Raw genomic sequence first — 16,468 nt, 5'->3', positions numbered from 1 at the left:
GTAATATTCTTAAATTCTATACTTGCATGGAAATTCAAATTTGAGAGAAATACTCACTTTCAGTTGTGTGTGACCACAGGGATTATATGCAGATATTGTGCACTTGGATCTGGCTGTGATGATCCCTAACCCTTAAAACATCTGGTCTTTGCTTTTGTGAAGTTCTGCATTTAGGTGTGAAGCAGAGTTCTGCACAGTACTGAACACAGCAACCAGCTGTCTCAAAAGCAGAGATTATTAGGAACATGAAACCTCTGTCAGCACTTATCTGCTTTCTCTGTGAATATTTTAATGCCTGTGTGTCCTATTTTTTTAAGTTTCATGCATGAGTATGGCCCTTAATATCCAAAGGACTTTGTTTATATTCAAAATCATGATCTTTATTGACACCTTTTTCTGCTGGCTGTCAACTGGTAGCAGAAGGTTCATAAATACCAAACCATTTTTCTGCTCTGTTATTTTTAAAAAACCTTTCTCATTCTCATATTTTATATTTGTATTTAAAAAACAGCAACAACACCACCACCACCAAACAGAAAACAACAACAAAAGTCAACCACAACAACAAACTCTGTCTCCTGGTGATAAGGTCAGAAATGATTGCTATCACACAAAGGAAAAGCTTGAATACTGTTGAAGAGAGCCAGAAAAAGAGCTTGCATAATAAGAGAACAGATTATGCCTTTAAAGGGGCAGTGAAGGAGACTTGCTAAGTTTTTCAGGATCAAAGAAAAGGTTTTTAAGGATAGACATGGTGGAAGAGTAGACAGCCAGGTGAAGGGAAGCTGTAGAAAATGAAAGGGATAACTGGGAATGAGAGATGTTCTAGGCTAAAGGTATGTACTGGAAGCTACAGAAGAAATGCATTTGATGTACAAGACATGGTAAAACATAGCGTGCAGGGATGATGATACACTATTTCTGATAACTTGCTTCCGCTTGCATTCATCGTTGGATCTGTAATCACTGAAAAACTTACTTTAAGGAAAAAAGTTCAGAAATAGCCTTTTCTATAGTTAATAGCATGTCTGGTCAGTGTGCTGCCAAATATATGCTGAGTTTAGTATTCCCGCTGTGATTTCTTTTTCCATAATGGAAAGAGCAGGAACAGCTTTCATAAAAACTGTTTGTCATCTTTTAAAGCATGTATTGTTTTTCTCATTGACAAACATGGCCTTTGGCATTCACAGCTTGTGCTTTTCCTAAATGCAATTCATTGGCAGAGTTAAATGTTCTGATGTTTCTAAGAAGTAGGATTGTATCAGGCAAACTAATTTGAAGAATTACTTGAATGCAGGATAATATAGACATTCCATAATGCAAATAAAGTGTTTCCTAGATGAAAATATCATCAGATTTTTTTGAGTTTTAATGGAAATATTTCATTTTGGAAGCCTAAGTTATATTTGATATGTTAACATTATTTTGTGCTTTCTTCTACATGAGCTTCCTGCTTAAATTGTGATTAGAGCTTTAGTTCAAAGATACAATTCATAATGAAGCCTGCTCAGCGTAGTAGATGGGAGGCTACTATGCAGCTCCTTGGCTCCAATTCAGCAAAACTGAGTTTGTTTGGTTTTAAGCTGCAGTAACTGGTATTTGTAACAAATTATTACACAGATGTAGGTACTTACAGACTATAGCAGATTAATTATAAATAGAGTATTATAGCTTTCTGAAAACTTATTGAATTGTTATATGATATTGTCATAGGTAATTCCAGAGGAATATATTATAAGTCTGCACTTTGTTCTGTAAAAATATCCAAGCAGTAGCAACTACTGTTTTGGCTATAGTTCACTGCTGCTGGCAGGTTAAGTTTCAGGTCTGTATGACTTCAAATCAAGGGTTGTGTATTTGTCAGGCTTAAGAATCTGTCTGCAAGAAAATTCTATCTTTAAAGTGAATATTGGCAAAATAAGCTTTCCCATGAAATGTTAGGTATCTGTCATTGCAAACTTGAGATGTACATATTGAAAATAACATTTTACATTTTTGCAGTAATGCAGAAAGGGCAGTGGGAAATAGGGAGTTCCTTACTGTGTGTTGTGTTTGTAGCGGTTTTTATTCTCTTCTGTGATCATGGGTGAGGGAAGCAGGAGATATCCATGGGGATGTTTTAGAGAGTTTATTTTTAATTAAAAATGGATATGCATCTTCCTTGATTCAGTGTGGTTTTTTGAATCCAGTTAAATATTCTACATGAGATACTACCTTGCAAATAATCATTCCACAGTCTAGGGGGAGATTGTTGCCCTTGAGGACCTGGCTGCATAAAATAGGGAACTCTTAACTCTTCTTGGGGTGAAACTCCACTAGGGCAAAGAACATTGTTTTTTGTCTCAGGTTTAATTATAATAATAAAAAAATAATCAATGTTCTGTGCATATGTTTTACCAGGTAAGAAGAATCAAACAATTTGTGTGTTAATTGTGACAGGAGTGATGATGCTAAAGAGTTTGTATTTGATGCCCCTGAGAATTATGGAAGAGAAGGCACAGTTAGGTCTATTCTAAGGAAAAGAATTGCAAAACAATGAAAAAGCATATGGGTGGTCAAAACCAGTTGGAGACTGGGGAAGACACATAAGACAGGGAAGAGGAAAGACTGGAGGAAATATGGACCAAGAGGTTGGGCAAGAGGAGAAATTAGAGGTGTAGACTGGTAGAGGTGAACAGGACTGCTATAGGACAGGACATTTTGCTTGCTTTGATTATAATGATTAGCAGTTGTGTGACTGGTAGCAGAACTTACTCTTGTATGTTTTATAAACTAAAGGCAAACTCCATTCTGAAGCAGCAGTATTGCAGTGATACAGTTCTGTAGTCAAAATGGCTTCACAACTTTTTCATCAAAGAACTCATGCTAATACAGAACCATAGTCTAACAACAACTAATATATATCACTTTCTGCAACATGAAATAAGATAACTGTAACAAAATAAGATACATTTTTTTGATTTTGGTATTCGCTGCCTTGTTATGAAGTACACAGAACATACACTGAATAAATGTTGTGAGAGGGCATATAATTGGATTTATTTAGATGATCATCTGTAATATTAATGAATTAAATTTTGTATTGGAATACTGGTTTAGGTCTCATTTTAAGATTGCAATTTATCCTTTTTATCTAATGGAAATTAAAGTTTTGGTGGCAGTCAATGATGACCTGCAAGACCTTGGCTAAAGTTTGTGCCTGTTTGTTGCTTTGTTTTAGGGATCTTGCTGTCTTTTTGTTCCAGTTCTCATTTCATTAATTATAGCACTGTCATAGTTTTCATGAACTTGTATCAAATGAAACTCTGTTCCTGATAATAGCACTACTTTAATTGAATCTGGAACTTCTGTTAAGAGGTGTGATTTTGAGGGGTGTGGAGTGTGATTAGTATCTCGGTTGTTTCAGAAAGTGTTTGGCTTTACATTTGGTTAACAGGCTTTAATTCTAAGTGTAAATTTGCTTAAAAGGATGGACTTGCTATGGCTTTGCAATGGAGATGAGACATATAGTTTTCTGAAGAAAGCTTTGTAGAAAGCTTTCATTTTTTGAAAGCTTTATAGGAACAAGGGCTTTAGTTTTCTCCAGTTACTAAAATCATGGGCATTATAGCTTTAGGAAAAACAAAACCAATCCAAAATCTGCTGCTGTATTTTCATTACTTTTAAAAATATTTCTTTTGCTATGCAGAAATTATTTCCTCAACTTGAGATACCTTGAGATACAATCAGAAGTATTGGCATGATATGCGTTAGGACTTAAGTTGTTAATGTTGGCATTGTTGCTTTTGTCTTTTGAATAAACAAGGTAGGTTAAGCAGGTCACATCTGTCTAACCTTCACGTACTCGGAATAGATAGGTCTTTCTTATTGTGTGATTTCCTCTGTGGAGGATTCTGCAGCAACTGGAAGAGTTGATGAAGTTGGGTGAGTACTGTGACCAAATTTGCCAGGAAGAGAACAGAAATGAGTGTTAGGTTTCTGAGGGTGTGCCAAAGTGTTTCTTGCATGCTTTTCTGACTTGTTGCCTGGAGGCAATTAATGTGTCTGTCTCTAGCCACACTGTGGCAATCTTTATATAATGATACACACCTGCTCAAGAGGAAAAAATGGTAGGCAAACTCTGGGATGGAGTTTCAGCAGCAGAGAGCTGTTTTATAAGAAGGCATGCTGTTTTCCAAATACATGGTTTTGTGGCATATATTGCAATAAAATGTAGAAGTTGGATTCTCAGCTGCTAAAAACTAGTTTAATTTCAGTTATGCCTGTTATCCTCTCACATTCATGGGGAGAATGAAGTGTCTTGCCTCCTCTACCTTTACTGTAAAGTGAAGAACTGCAAATCATAAAATGGTTCCGTATTCTAGCAATAATGTTATTGAATCATCTAGTGCACTTGTTAATCAAATTTTCTAATATAATATATTCTTTGTTTTCTTCTGGACAGGTGACTTTTGGGAAATAAGTTTTGCTGTAATGAAGTAAAATGTAGAGAAAAGGTGCGGATATGTTGGTGTTCTGTAAAAGGCTTTTCTTCTCAGCTGTTGTGTGCAGTTTGCACTTGTATTTATAAACAAAATATTCTTGCAGTTGATGTTTATAGTAATTGCTAGTTAGTCTTACTTTGTTAAATCATACCTAGAAGTTTTATCGCTCCAAATGTGCAAAACCCCTTAAGAATTCTGGAGAAACAAACAAACAAAGCCATTTCATTTACTTTTGAAGTCCCGCTTCTCCTGCAAAATAGTGAAGTTCCACAGGAGTTTACTTTTTATAGGTTACATTTGTATATAGTGGTACATAGATGAGATACCATTTGAAATATGTGTCATAGTTTCCTAATCCTGGGGAGAGGGAGGGGAGAGGGAAGGAAGGGTAGGAAGAGTTTTCAGCACTTTAAGAACCTTTCAATTTATAAATGTTTTGTTTGAATTGGCTTAAAGCAGATGAGCATGATTGTAGCAATCGTTCTGGAATGTAAAAAGTATTAGAATTTTTGCAAAGGTCTTTTATTTAGAATAATCTTTCCTCTACTCGTGTTCCATTCACATTATAACCACAAACACAGACTGCTCAATGTTAAAAAGCTTTCAGAGAAAGAAAATGGCTGCAGTGGCTTTAGCCTGGATGGTGCTCATGAATTTAATGTTCTTTAGCTGTCACTATTTGTTTTAACTTTTGATTAATTTGTATATTGACATCATTATAAGGTACTGCATAATTTCATGTCACCTGCAGGAATACATTTATAGAGGAATTGGGGTTTTGCTTATTTTATCACATGGGAAGCTTGTTGCAAGTAAAATACAAAATAAAAAAAGCATACACAAATACTCTTAAGTTTCTGTAACTCTGGAACTTTAGTAGAAATAAAATGGCTTACAGTAGAAACACAACTCTCTCATACCCACCAATCCCCCCTCCCCCCAAACCCAAACAAAAAACAACATACAAACCCCAACCCCAAACTCAACCTGTACTGTTGCTTTAAGGTATTTTGTATATCCAAATATATACCTTTTGGTGTTAGAATACAAGGTGTTGGATTTCGGTTTAGCAGAAAGTAGCACTGACCAATCTCTCCTGTTGGTCTTCTCATAGGTACAATTCTTAACATTTGATGTGAAAGGAGGGAATCTGAAAAAAGGACAATAACAGCCACCAGTATGAATGAGTATATTTCAAATTACTGTATTGAAGTTATTCTACTTACCATATATCTTTGATATAGAATAGTTGCCCAATTTCTTTTATTGTACTTAAAAAACCCCAAAACAAAACAAAACTTTGTCCCTTCTCAAAATCTCCCATGCCTTCTAAAAATTTCATTTACAACAGTTTTTAAATTACATTCTTAAATCCCCAACTTTTTTTAAGACACCAGTAAGACTTTAATGGCTATTGACTACTGAAAGTGTATTTGAATTCAATATTAAATATTCTGTTTTAGAAGGACATTTATGGAGTGAAAAGAATACTCTTGACTCCTTCCCTCCCTATAATTAATAATTTTGTCATGTGCCTTCTCTGTGCCTCTTCAGTAACCATGACTCACCTTAATACCAGTGTTTGACATTAGAAGCCTCTCCAGAGAGGAAGAAAATCATTCAGAAATGAGCTGGATAAAGGTTATTAAACCAACACTTAAAATTCTAGTCCTGCACATTTTCCTTTACCCCTAATTAAATGCCAGGAACAGCAATGTAGAACTTTCAGTATATACATATGCTGAATATACCTTTATCAGAGGAGAAGTACCTACAGGGAACTGAAACTTTATTCCCGGCAGTCACATCCTCTTATTGTATATTTGGAATGCTGATTTTCAAAAATGGGAAAGAGATCTTGGGGATTGAGTGTCCTATAACTACATGTTGAAGTACATATGTAATGTGATTCTTCTCTTACCCTTTCTTGTATGAGTCAGGTTTTTAGCTTATAGTTGTCTTGTTGACTTCAGTGGTACTATTTGTATAAGGAAAGGCAAACTGCATGAGTAAAGTTTGTAACATTGGGTTGATACTATGTATATACATCACTGCTTACAAACTTCTCGTTTGTCATTTCTCAGAAAGTTCCAGGACTAACTTGAATATCAGTATGAATGATACATGGAACAGCGTATTAACTTTCTAAATGACTGAGACCTTTGAATTGTGGGGAAAAAACCCTTTGTATCCTAACATTCTGTCTTACCTTAGGTTTTTCTATTTCTAAAGCTTCTAAAACCATGTAGTCTGGGAAAAAATTAATTTTTAATCAATGGAATGTAATGTGCTTAGTTACATTCTCTTTACAGGTAGGAGACACGGGCATCTGCAAAGCAGTGATAATTTGCAGTGTTATCATTCTGACTTGCAGTGCATGACCCTAATGAGGTCAGGTCCTTTCAATTAGCAAGATGATGGTGTTAAATCCCATGCTATTATGCTCTTGTTGCCAGGCTCTACTGCTGATTTACAGAATATTACATAGGTTGGTCATTAAAGTCTAATTCCTTCAATAAAACTTTAACACAAACTTCTTTTCCTAATTTATAAAACTATCTGGGTCTTTTTCTAACCAATTTTCTCAGCCTTGTGCATGTCAAATTAATACTTCATAAAAGTATAAAAGGTCTCTGGATCTTTAGTCTCTTGTGTTGGCTTTTTCAGTGAACTTTGTGTAATATTTTATTAAATTATTTTACTCTTATGAGTGGTAAACAGGTAATTCAACTTAGCTGAGTACAGGTGCTATTTTTGATATTTAGTGCTTACTGGAAAATTTCCTAATAATTGTAGCATCTCTAAAAGCTTTAGAATCCCCAAAGTGCTATAAAACTGTCCTGGTACTTGTCCAGGATAACACTTTTTTTTTTTCCTTTCTTGTGAGAAAACCAGGCTACCTTGTAACAACCAAGGACTGATCAGTTAAATGGTGATCACTGTATCCTGCTGCTATTTCTGTCTACTTTGTTCTGTAGTACTGTAATAATGATGATGGTGGTGGGGGGAAGTGTTCCTTACTGAATGCTGAGAAGTGGTGATGGTTCTACGGTAAGTAGAACCATGTTTGCTGGTGAACAATTTGTTCTCTATCAACCACATAAAATCTCTGAATGTATGTTTTACTTTAAAAAGACAAGTCTTCTGTAAAATCTCTGCTTTCTTCTAATGACATTTTTTAAGTTAAAAAATGACACAACAATACAGCAAGTCCGCATAATCGCAAAATAAACAGTACCTGGTTCCACGGAGGCTCATCTCTACAGCAAGGGCTGTGGCTAGTAAGGATTGTTTATAGTCATGTTCCTACTATGCTTTTTCTTTGTGATCTTTGTCCTTGCATTTCACTTGAGTTTCTTGACTTCGTTTCTCTGCTGCCACCCCTTCTTCACATCTCCATGCCCTAAAGTTTGCTTCATTGTCTCCCATGATTCCCACATCATCCTTGCCTCTGTTTTTTCTTTTATTTTTGTCTGCATGTCTTTGTTGGTCTTGACCATCAAGACCTTCTGACAGTCTGTTGTTAATTCATTGTTGCTCTAAAAGCAAAAGAAGTCAGGAAGAAAGGTTCTGCCTTGAATGGTGGAAAGTATCTGTGAGAAAGTGGCATGCTATTTTGAAAAGAGGAATAAAACAGGTAAAAATAAAAGAGCTGTCACACTGAATCTACACCTAAAGGATCATTACTATAATGAAGATATTAGTGCTTCCAGTCTCATAAGACGTGGAAGAAGAGAGCAAACTGTCCAAAAAAGATATTCCTGAATATCTCTACAGTCGAATTTGGATGGGATTGAAGGGTTTAGTTAGCACTGCATTGAAAGGAAGAAGAAAGATTCAGATCATATGCTGAGTTCTTAATCGCTGGGTTTTTAGCAAATTTTTTTCATCCATTAAGTTAGAGGAAGCAGGAGGGCAGTTTTTACACTTTTGTGACAGGTCAGAAGTCTTGCATTTTGTTTCATGTAGCTGAATCCTGTTCTGTGCATTAAGAAGTTCTTGATCCAGAACAAGAAAGTGGTACATGCATTTTAGGAGTACAACGAGATAATACTGTCCTAACAAGGTTTATAGGATACCAAGTGCTACCAATTTGCCTGTTTCCCATCATGTAGAAATGCTGCTGTTGTGCAGTTCTCTTCTCGTAGATTAAGTACAGATACTGTAACTACCTTTTTTGAAAAGGAAGTATAACAGGAGAATGCACTGTGGATTGGGGGCAAGTATAAGACACAGCAAGTATAGGAGGAAATGGTTTCTATACATGTACTTCCTCTGTACAACTCCCAGTAATGAGTTTATTAATGATAAAATTCCTACATTTGTTGAGATCAATGACAGTCACATGGGACGAAAGTTTGCCTTTTAAGTAAAGTTTGTCTTTCTGCAAAGGTCCCTTGAGTTTCTATTCTGCGGCCTTATCCTAGCTCTCTTATGTCCTGATAACTGCATCAGTTTTTAGGATATCTTATCTGTCCTAATATTACTTCCTGTATCTTATTTCCTGTTGAGATGCTAATGCTGTCTCTGATGCCAGCTTCTGTCCTGCACTTTTTTAATGCTGTTCCTTTAGCCCAACCAATTACCCAGTTCAGAAGTTATCAGAAGAAAAGGATGTTAGAATTATTAGCAGTAAATCTGTTTATTTGCAAGGCTACAGAAATCTGTTTCCCTTAATGCACTAGGAATTGAACAGATGACTTCGATTTGCACTCAGCTCCAAGCAACCCTCTCCAGTCACCTCCTAACCTGAAAAGCCCATCAATTAACTGCTCTCAGGATGCTGCTTCCTGCACTTATTCTCACGATGTTCTTGGATTTTGCCCCATTTCATCAGTATGTGCTTTTGTTTCTTTGAAATATAAAGTTGAACGTGGTTCCATAAACAGTAAGTCTACTTGGATCTACTGACATCCCCAAGAAATTGCCTGTATGTTAGTGGCATAGCTTCTTGAAACTCCTGAGGTGCAAGTGTGAATTATGGCTGGTGACCTACATTGCTCTATACAAACAGATATATAATTACTCCTTCTTTGGTCCTGTATGTCAGCTCAGCTCTTTCATCCACTAGTTTTAGTGAGACTTAAATTATTATATAGAATTAAATTTACTGGTAAGCACCTCTTGTGATTTCTGTCATGCTGCCCTTTGTACTTAGGAGTGACTCCCCTTAAATGCATTTATAGCTACTGAGTTGTCTGCATAACATCTGTTATGTCTCAAAGATCTTAACATTAGATAGTCTTCAGGTTTATTAATGCTACTGCATGTCTGCAGCAATGATGTTATTTCATAGTTTCCATTAAACATCTCATCTCCCTATTGCAATCTCTTGACTGAGCTATCGTGCTTTGATCCATGTTTACAGAGAATCTGACAGCAGGTTTATTCCTTGATTAGGCTTATGATACTATAAATAGTAATACGGCACCCCAAAGGCAAGTTTTAGCCAAAATGAGAATTTCCTAAACTGACAGAACTTCTAATAGGAAGACTGTTTTCAAGAAACACAAAAAGCAATGCTAGAAAAAAAAAGTTGAAAACTATGAAAATCTGGAAATTGTGGGGGTTTTTATAGGCATGGTTTATAAAATTAACATTTATTTTAGCTTATTTCTCAGTTCTTGAAATTCAGATAGTATTTGACAATAACAAATGGAAATATTGAGGATGAAATCACACTCATCTGATTAGGTAAGTCAGAACAAGAGACAGATATTGTAAAATGCTGTATGTACATGTTTTTTTCTTTGCATGTACACATAACCAGTGCTATTTTTGTCTCCTTCATGGTTCAGTTTTCAGTTAAAGACCTATTAAAACAGGTAGATAAACTGGGCAGAAACTAGTATCAGGGGTTATGTCTTTACTTGTTGGTTTCCCAGTTTAACATCTATGAATACAAAAATAAAAATTTTGTTGTATTATCTAAGTATACAGATTTTTGGTTTTAAATGTTTCTCTGTTTCTTCATTTTAAGAATACATTCATGTTTGTTTTGGTTTTATAAGCATATTGTAATCCTAAGTTGTAAATCAGATCATCCTGTTTCTCTTGAAACACGTTGCCTAAATGTAGTTACGATGTTCTGCCCCTTGTGTCATTATCGTTGTTCAGTGCAGCGGGAACAATGCAGCGTTACTGCTCCTCTTTGTCTCTTAAAATTCTTGTTATTTGCTTAAAAATCAACTTTCACAGTGCAAAAGAAATGAAGGCATCTGTCCTAAAACTTCTTAACGCTTTTTTTAGGTATCCTTTATTAGAATATGCGCTTCTTCTTGTATTGTTCTACTTTTTGGTCAAATGATGAGAAAACAGCTATACTGCAGTGTCATCACTGTTGATAGCTTAGGAGTGTTTATACTCAGTTAAAAGATGTAAAATTGAGAAATAACTTTTCATTAAAATTTTATTTAATTTAGCCAATGTAAAATTTGAGAAAGGCTTTGATTCTGCAACTAGTATTCATATTAATGCACCAGTATCTGTGTTGTGTTCCAAATTTCTTTCTGATTTTGCCTTCAAAATGAGTAGCATGTCTCCTTATACTTCTTTGCTTCTCAGTGGTAGTGGATATTTGCTGGCTTACCAGAAGGTGTCTAATTGCAAATTAAGCTTATCTGACATGCAATGAAGTAGATTTTTTGTTTGTTTGTTTTATATTAAATCTAACCCTTTGATAATGTTAAAAAAAACCCAAACAACTGTGTATATAAGACATCTATGAAGCAGTCTTAATAATATGAGTGAGATGTGAAATAATGAAGTGTGAGGATGTGGAACAATTTTCAAAACCGCTTTTAATTTCATTAAATATGTACAACAAGGAGGAGGACAAGGGCTGGCATTTTATGTAGAATAAATATGAGAGAATTTGTTCATAAATCTCTTACAAAACATGGATAGTCATGTGATGTATATGCTTAAAAATAAGGAAAAAGCATTTCTCTTCTGAGCTCATCTAAGTGATTTTGAAGAAGTTGGGAGAGAAGTCAAAGGGGAAAATGCTGAAAGTGGCCTCAGGGAGGATGGGGGCATAATGATACACCCCCCCCCCCCCCCCCGCCATGCTAATTGATGATGTACGTGGTAGTTGTTAGTGGGGAGGAGGGTGGGAACCCTGCCATTGAGGCCTTAATGAACAGTGGAAATTACTTGATGGAAAATAGTGTGTGGGTTCCCCATCCCCCTGCCTTTTCAGGCTTTGTTTGAGGTCGTTTTGTGCAACTCACTCTACAGGATTTTAGGTAGCCCTTTCTCCAGCAGTTTTATAACCCAGTGGATTTTACCGGTCTTTCACAGGGTTTCAGTAAAAATCAGTCTGTGTCCCAGCGTGTATGTGGAGTTGCTGTGGAGTAACTAATATGCAGTGGCAATAATATGAGAATCTCTCTTATTTCTTAAGTGCTCTTCATATTACCGGTCATTTGAGTAATGCTACTAATTAATTTGCAGTCTTGTACAAGTGGACTGACTAGCCTGGCAATAGTTTAAATTTCTCTGAGGTAAAACTTAACAGTACTTCTTCCTTGAAAATCTTAAATGTAAGTTTCTGCAGGATTCCCTTCCACTACAGCTAAATAGGCAGTGAATGTTTTGGCTTGGTGGTGAAACCAAAATGAATAAAGATGAAAAGTTGATACATGTTAAATGAATATTTTTTTTTTCCTCCTCTATCCTCCAAACTCCTCTTCCCTCTGTGTTCCTAAACAGCAAAATGAAGGAAAGTACCAAGTATTGAATTTGATTCAAACTCAGAAAGGTTATTGTGATTTTGCAAGCTAATATTTTTACTTATCTAGACCATGATATGTCTATTTTAGTAATTCTAAGATGTTTAGATACTGAAAGGCAAATATAAAGTATTGTCTTTTAAATCATTTGTGTAATGCAATCTGAATTCCTCACAGTTACTGGTATGGCTTATCTATTGTTCACACGTGCACAGGAGCATGCACACATTTGTATTTTTGTACTTCCGTTTCCATCTGTCTCTAATTCTTTCACATCTTTTTTGGAAGGTAACTTGGGAAAATGTAGTTATCAATATGTAGATGACAGTTTTTGTTAATTCAAGAGTCCAGACTACTGCTGCTTTGTCAGAATCTGTTGATCTGTAGTGAAATTAATAGAGTAGGCTTAATTAGGTGAGTTGGAAGGGGTATTAATTGAGAGAAAGAAGCATTCTGATACGTGATGGATGCTAATGCAGGTGTCACCAGTACAGCTTTTGCACCAATGATTCCTGTCTTGACAAGCCTGGTAGATGCATTGTTGTTTGTATATTGAGGATAAGAACTGGCAATCTGTAGGGTCATTGATTACCTGTGGCTGGCCAGGGGTTTGCAGCCATTTATTTTCTAATTCTGGTTTTATAAGCTTCTGTAACTTATTTATGACCTGGTTGTTTGCAGGTTTGTATTGGGTTTGCATGGCAAAGACTCCCCTGTCCAGCTGAGGGGGGCGGGGGGGGGAGTTGACAGAATGGCTTTGGTGGGCACCTGGTGTCCAGCGTATCCTTTCCTCTGTTTTAGGGGGAGGAGAGGAACGTTCCTGCTAACACAGTCAAAGCATAAATAGTGTCACGGCCCACTAGGAGCACATGGTTCTCAAGCCTCAATAAGGGCTTTCAGTTCCTTTTTTGATACAGTCTTAACTCTTAGTCTGGAATTTAGTTATTTAAGAGTCTGACTTCTATCTCAAATCTCTGAGATGAGATTTGTTGGAAAACGTGCACAGCTTGAACTTCAGTCAAAAGCCTGCATACATAGAACTCATTCCCTTTCATGGTCACCCACTGAGCCAACATCTAGAAATTTTGGAGACAATTCCTTTGCTTAATCCTTTTTTAAGTCATGTTTTGAATCTTAGTTTTTAAGAACTAATGTTGTAATACAATTGTTGTGATAACTGCTATATTGATACCTGCAGAAATACTTATTCCATTTCTTGTCTTATCCTAGACTTTTACTGACTATAATTAAATTTTACTGTATGTCATATATCTTCCATAGTAAGTCAGGTGCAAATAGTTTCCATATTTGTTTTCATAATATGGATTATGGCATGCAGGAGTGAATCGGTTTTACATTTGACCAGTACCTCAGTAACTAGCACTGGACCACTTTCATAAATAAAATCCTGTCCTTTAAAAAAAATTCTTATCAAATACAGTGTGTATTGTGCATCGGGTACTTGTCTTTTCTCCTAGTATAGAAGTAGTAATGTTAAACTGGTAGATATTCTGGACAAGGTACAGTCAGACTGATATAATTAGCATACAGTTGCTTTGAGCTTTTTTATGAAGGAAACTTGTGTTAATAATGAAGGTCTGTTCTCATCATGTAGAGAACATTTTAGTCTTCAAACAATTTTCACTCCCTTAATGCTCTTTTTTTTTGTGGGTGTGAGGGTTTTTTGGGGGAAGCCATTATTGTTGGAAAGGTGCCAAAGTGTCCTTTATGAAGCCATTTGCAAATGCCTATCCATGAATTTGCCAGCAGGGTAGGAATAGCAGTGCAGCTGGTGGTCTTCCTATCCCCTCCAAGGCTACTGTTGCTGTTTCAGTCATAATAGTCTTAACAACATTCTGTTTCACAATTCATATTTTCCATCTTACAGTGCAATAAACTCCAATTTTGTTATAAAGTTATAGTGTTCCATTAAAACTAGCTATTGTGACTGTTTACTTAAATCCAGTTTTGGTAAAGCAGAAAACTAATTCAGTTTCTAAAACAAGTAAATCTCTAGCAACCTGTCTCATTTTATCAGTGAGCACTTGAGAGATTTAGTAGTTTCAGGAATCTTCCTCCATTACTGGTACAGGTCAGTGGAGTTGAAGCACCTTAATGTTTATGCTGGAATGGGGCTGTAGGTGGAGTCCTTCCTATGCTAGGCAACAGGGATGGGGGCTGGTGTGGTGAGTTGACCCTGGCGGGATGCTAGCTGCCCACCAAAGCCATTCTATCACTCCCCCTCCTCAGCTGGACAGGGGAGAGAAAATATAACAAAGGGCTTGTGGGTCGAGATAAGGACAGGAGAGATCACTCACCAATTACCGTCATGGGCAAAACAGACTCAGCTTGGGGAATTTTAACTCAATTTATTACAAATCAACCAGAGTAGGTTAATGAGAAATAAAACCAAATCTCAGAACACCTTCCCTCCACCCCTCCCTTCTTCCCGGGCACACCTTCACTCCTGGATTCTCTACACCCCTCCTCCCCCTGCCCCCAGCGGTGCAGGGGGACAGGGAATGGGGTTTACGGTCAGTTCATCACACGTTATTTTTCTGCTGCTTCATCCTCCTCAGGGGCAGGACTCGTCACACTCTTTTCCTGCTCCAGCATGGGGTCCCTCCCATGGGAGACAGTCCTCCACGAACTTCTCTAATGTGGGTCCTTCCCACGGACTGCAGTTCTTCACAAACTGCTCTAGCATGGGTCCTCTCCACGGCGTGCAGTCCTTCAGGAGCACACTGCTCCAGTGTGGGTTCCCCATGGGGTCATAAGTCCTGCCAGAAAACCTGCTCCGTGGGCTCCTCTCTCCACAGATCCGCAGGTCCTGCCAGGAGCCTGCTCCAGCGCGGGCTTCCCACGGGGTCACAGCCTTCTTCGGGCATCCCCCTGCTCCGGCGTGGGGTCCTCCCCAGGCTGCAGGTGGAGATCTGCTCCACCGTGGTCCTCTATGGGCTGCTGGGGACAGCCTGCCTCACCATGGTCTTCCCCACGGGCTGCAGGGGAATCTCTGCTCCGGCACCTGGAGCATCTCCTCCCCCTCCTTCTGCACTGACCTGGGGGTCTGCAGGGCTGTTTCTCTTACATGTTCTCACTCCTCTCTCCAGCTGCCGTTTCTGTCTGTCCCGCAACTATTTTTCCTTCTTAAAAATGTTGTCACAGAGGCGTTAGCACTATCGCTGATGGGCTCGGCCTTGGCCGGTGGCGGGTCTGTCTTAGAGCCAGCTGGCATTGGCTCTCTTGAACACAGGGGAAGCTTCTAGCAGCTTCTTACAGAAGCCACCCCTGTAACCCCCCCTGCTACCAAAACCTTGCCACACAAAGCCAATACAGCTGGCTATGGAACAATTGATTGTAAGACCTTTCTTTCATTATAATACTGGTAAAAACAAGGTGCACTGGTGTATAGTATGCATGGAGACCTGTCTCCTACTTGACTTAAAGTACATCAGTAATTTTTAGAAGAGGAACTTCTTAATTTCTTGTAATAAGAATTTTTAACATTTTCTCTTAACTTTTTCTGTACTTACCTGTTGTAACAAGTCTGGTTGTCTTTTATACATTTGCCTGATTTCTAGGAAGAGACTGTAGATGTTCCTTGTAGCCAGTTGGCACACAGAAATCAGAATTATTGGTTCTTTGGGCCAATTTTTAACATCTCACATGTCCATGAGTTTAGGAATCACAGTTCAGTAGTGGGGAGATGTTCCTTTTCTATCTAGCAGAGGTATAGAAAATGTTCTTTGTTTCATGTGGTAGTAGTTATTCATAGTAGGAAGGATATATATGGCAGACTTTTCTTCTGCTGGAATATTAAGAGAAACTAGGAAAAGTTAATGACAAATATTTATTTAGAAATCTTGTAACTGTAGACAATAACTTATGATTATGACCAAGGCAAAAAAAACCTCCTCCAAAACCACCAACCTAAATTGTGGCTATTGGTGTAACTGCAAACGGCTATTGTTACTGCAATAAAAGGAGTGATTGCTTTTGTTAGATGGACAGTCAAGTAACTGAGAAAAGATGAACTGAAAAAGGAATTGCTTCAAATTTTTTTGAGCATCATTTATGGAATATCCTCCATGAAAATTGCGTTACTACTTGAATTTGTTGGATTATTTTAGTTCCACGATATTGCTTTTTATTTTCCACACTCTTTATTGTGAAATATTCTGTAAAAATAATAACTCAAAAAAATCTCATGTTTAATCCTGAGCAAAATCGTAGTAAATTAAAGATAAAAAT

The 16,468-nt window shown here is 37.2% G+C and overlaps 1 protein-coding gene across 5 annotated transcripts in view; it reads left to right on the top strand.

Moving 5' to 3' along the window:
• Nucleotides 1–16,468, top strand: part of FHIT (fragile histidine triad diadenosine triphosphatase) — a 629,655-nt gene that overhangs the window by 74,042 nt on the left and 539,145 nt on the right. The window lies entirely within an intron of this gene.

The sequence above is a fragment of the Aquila chrysaetos genome, chromosome 20, assembly GCF_900496995.4.
Source record: "Aquila chrysaetos chrysaetos chromosome 20, bAquChr1.4, whole genome shotgun sequence".
Taxonomy (NCBI): domain Eukaryota; kingdom Metazoa; phylum Chordata; class Aves; order Accipitriformes; family Accipitridae; genus Aquila; species Aquila chrysaetos.
The sequence above is the reverse complement of the archived record's forward strand: the minus strand, read 5'-3'. Positions and strand labels throughout refer to the sequence as shown.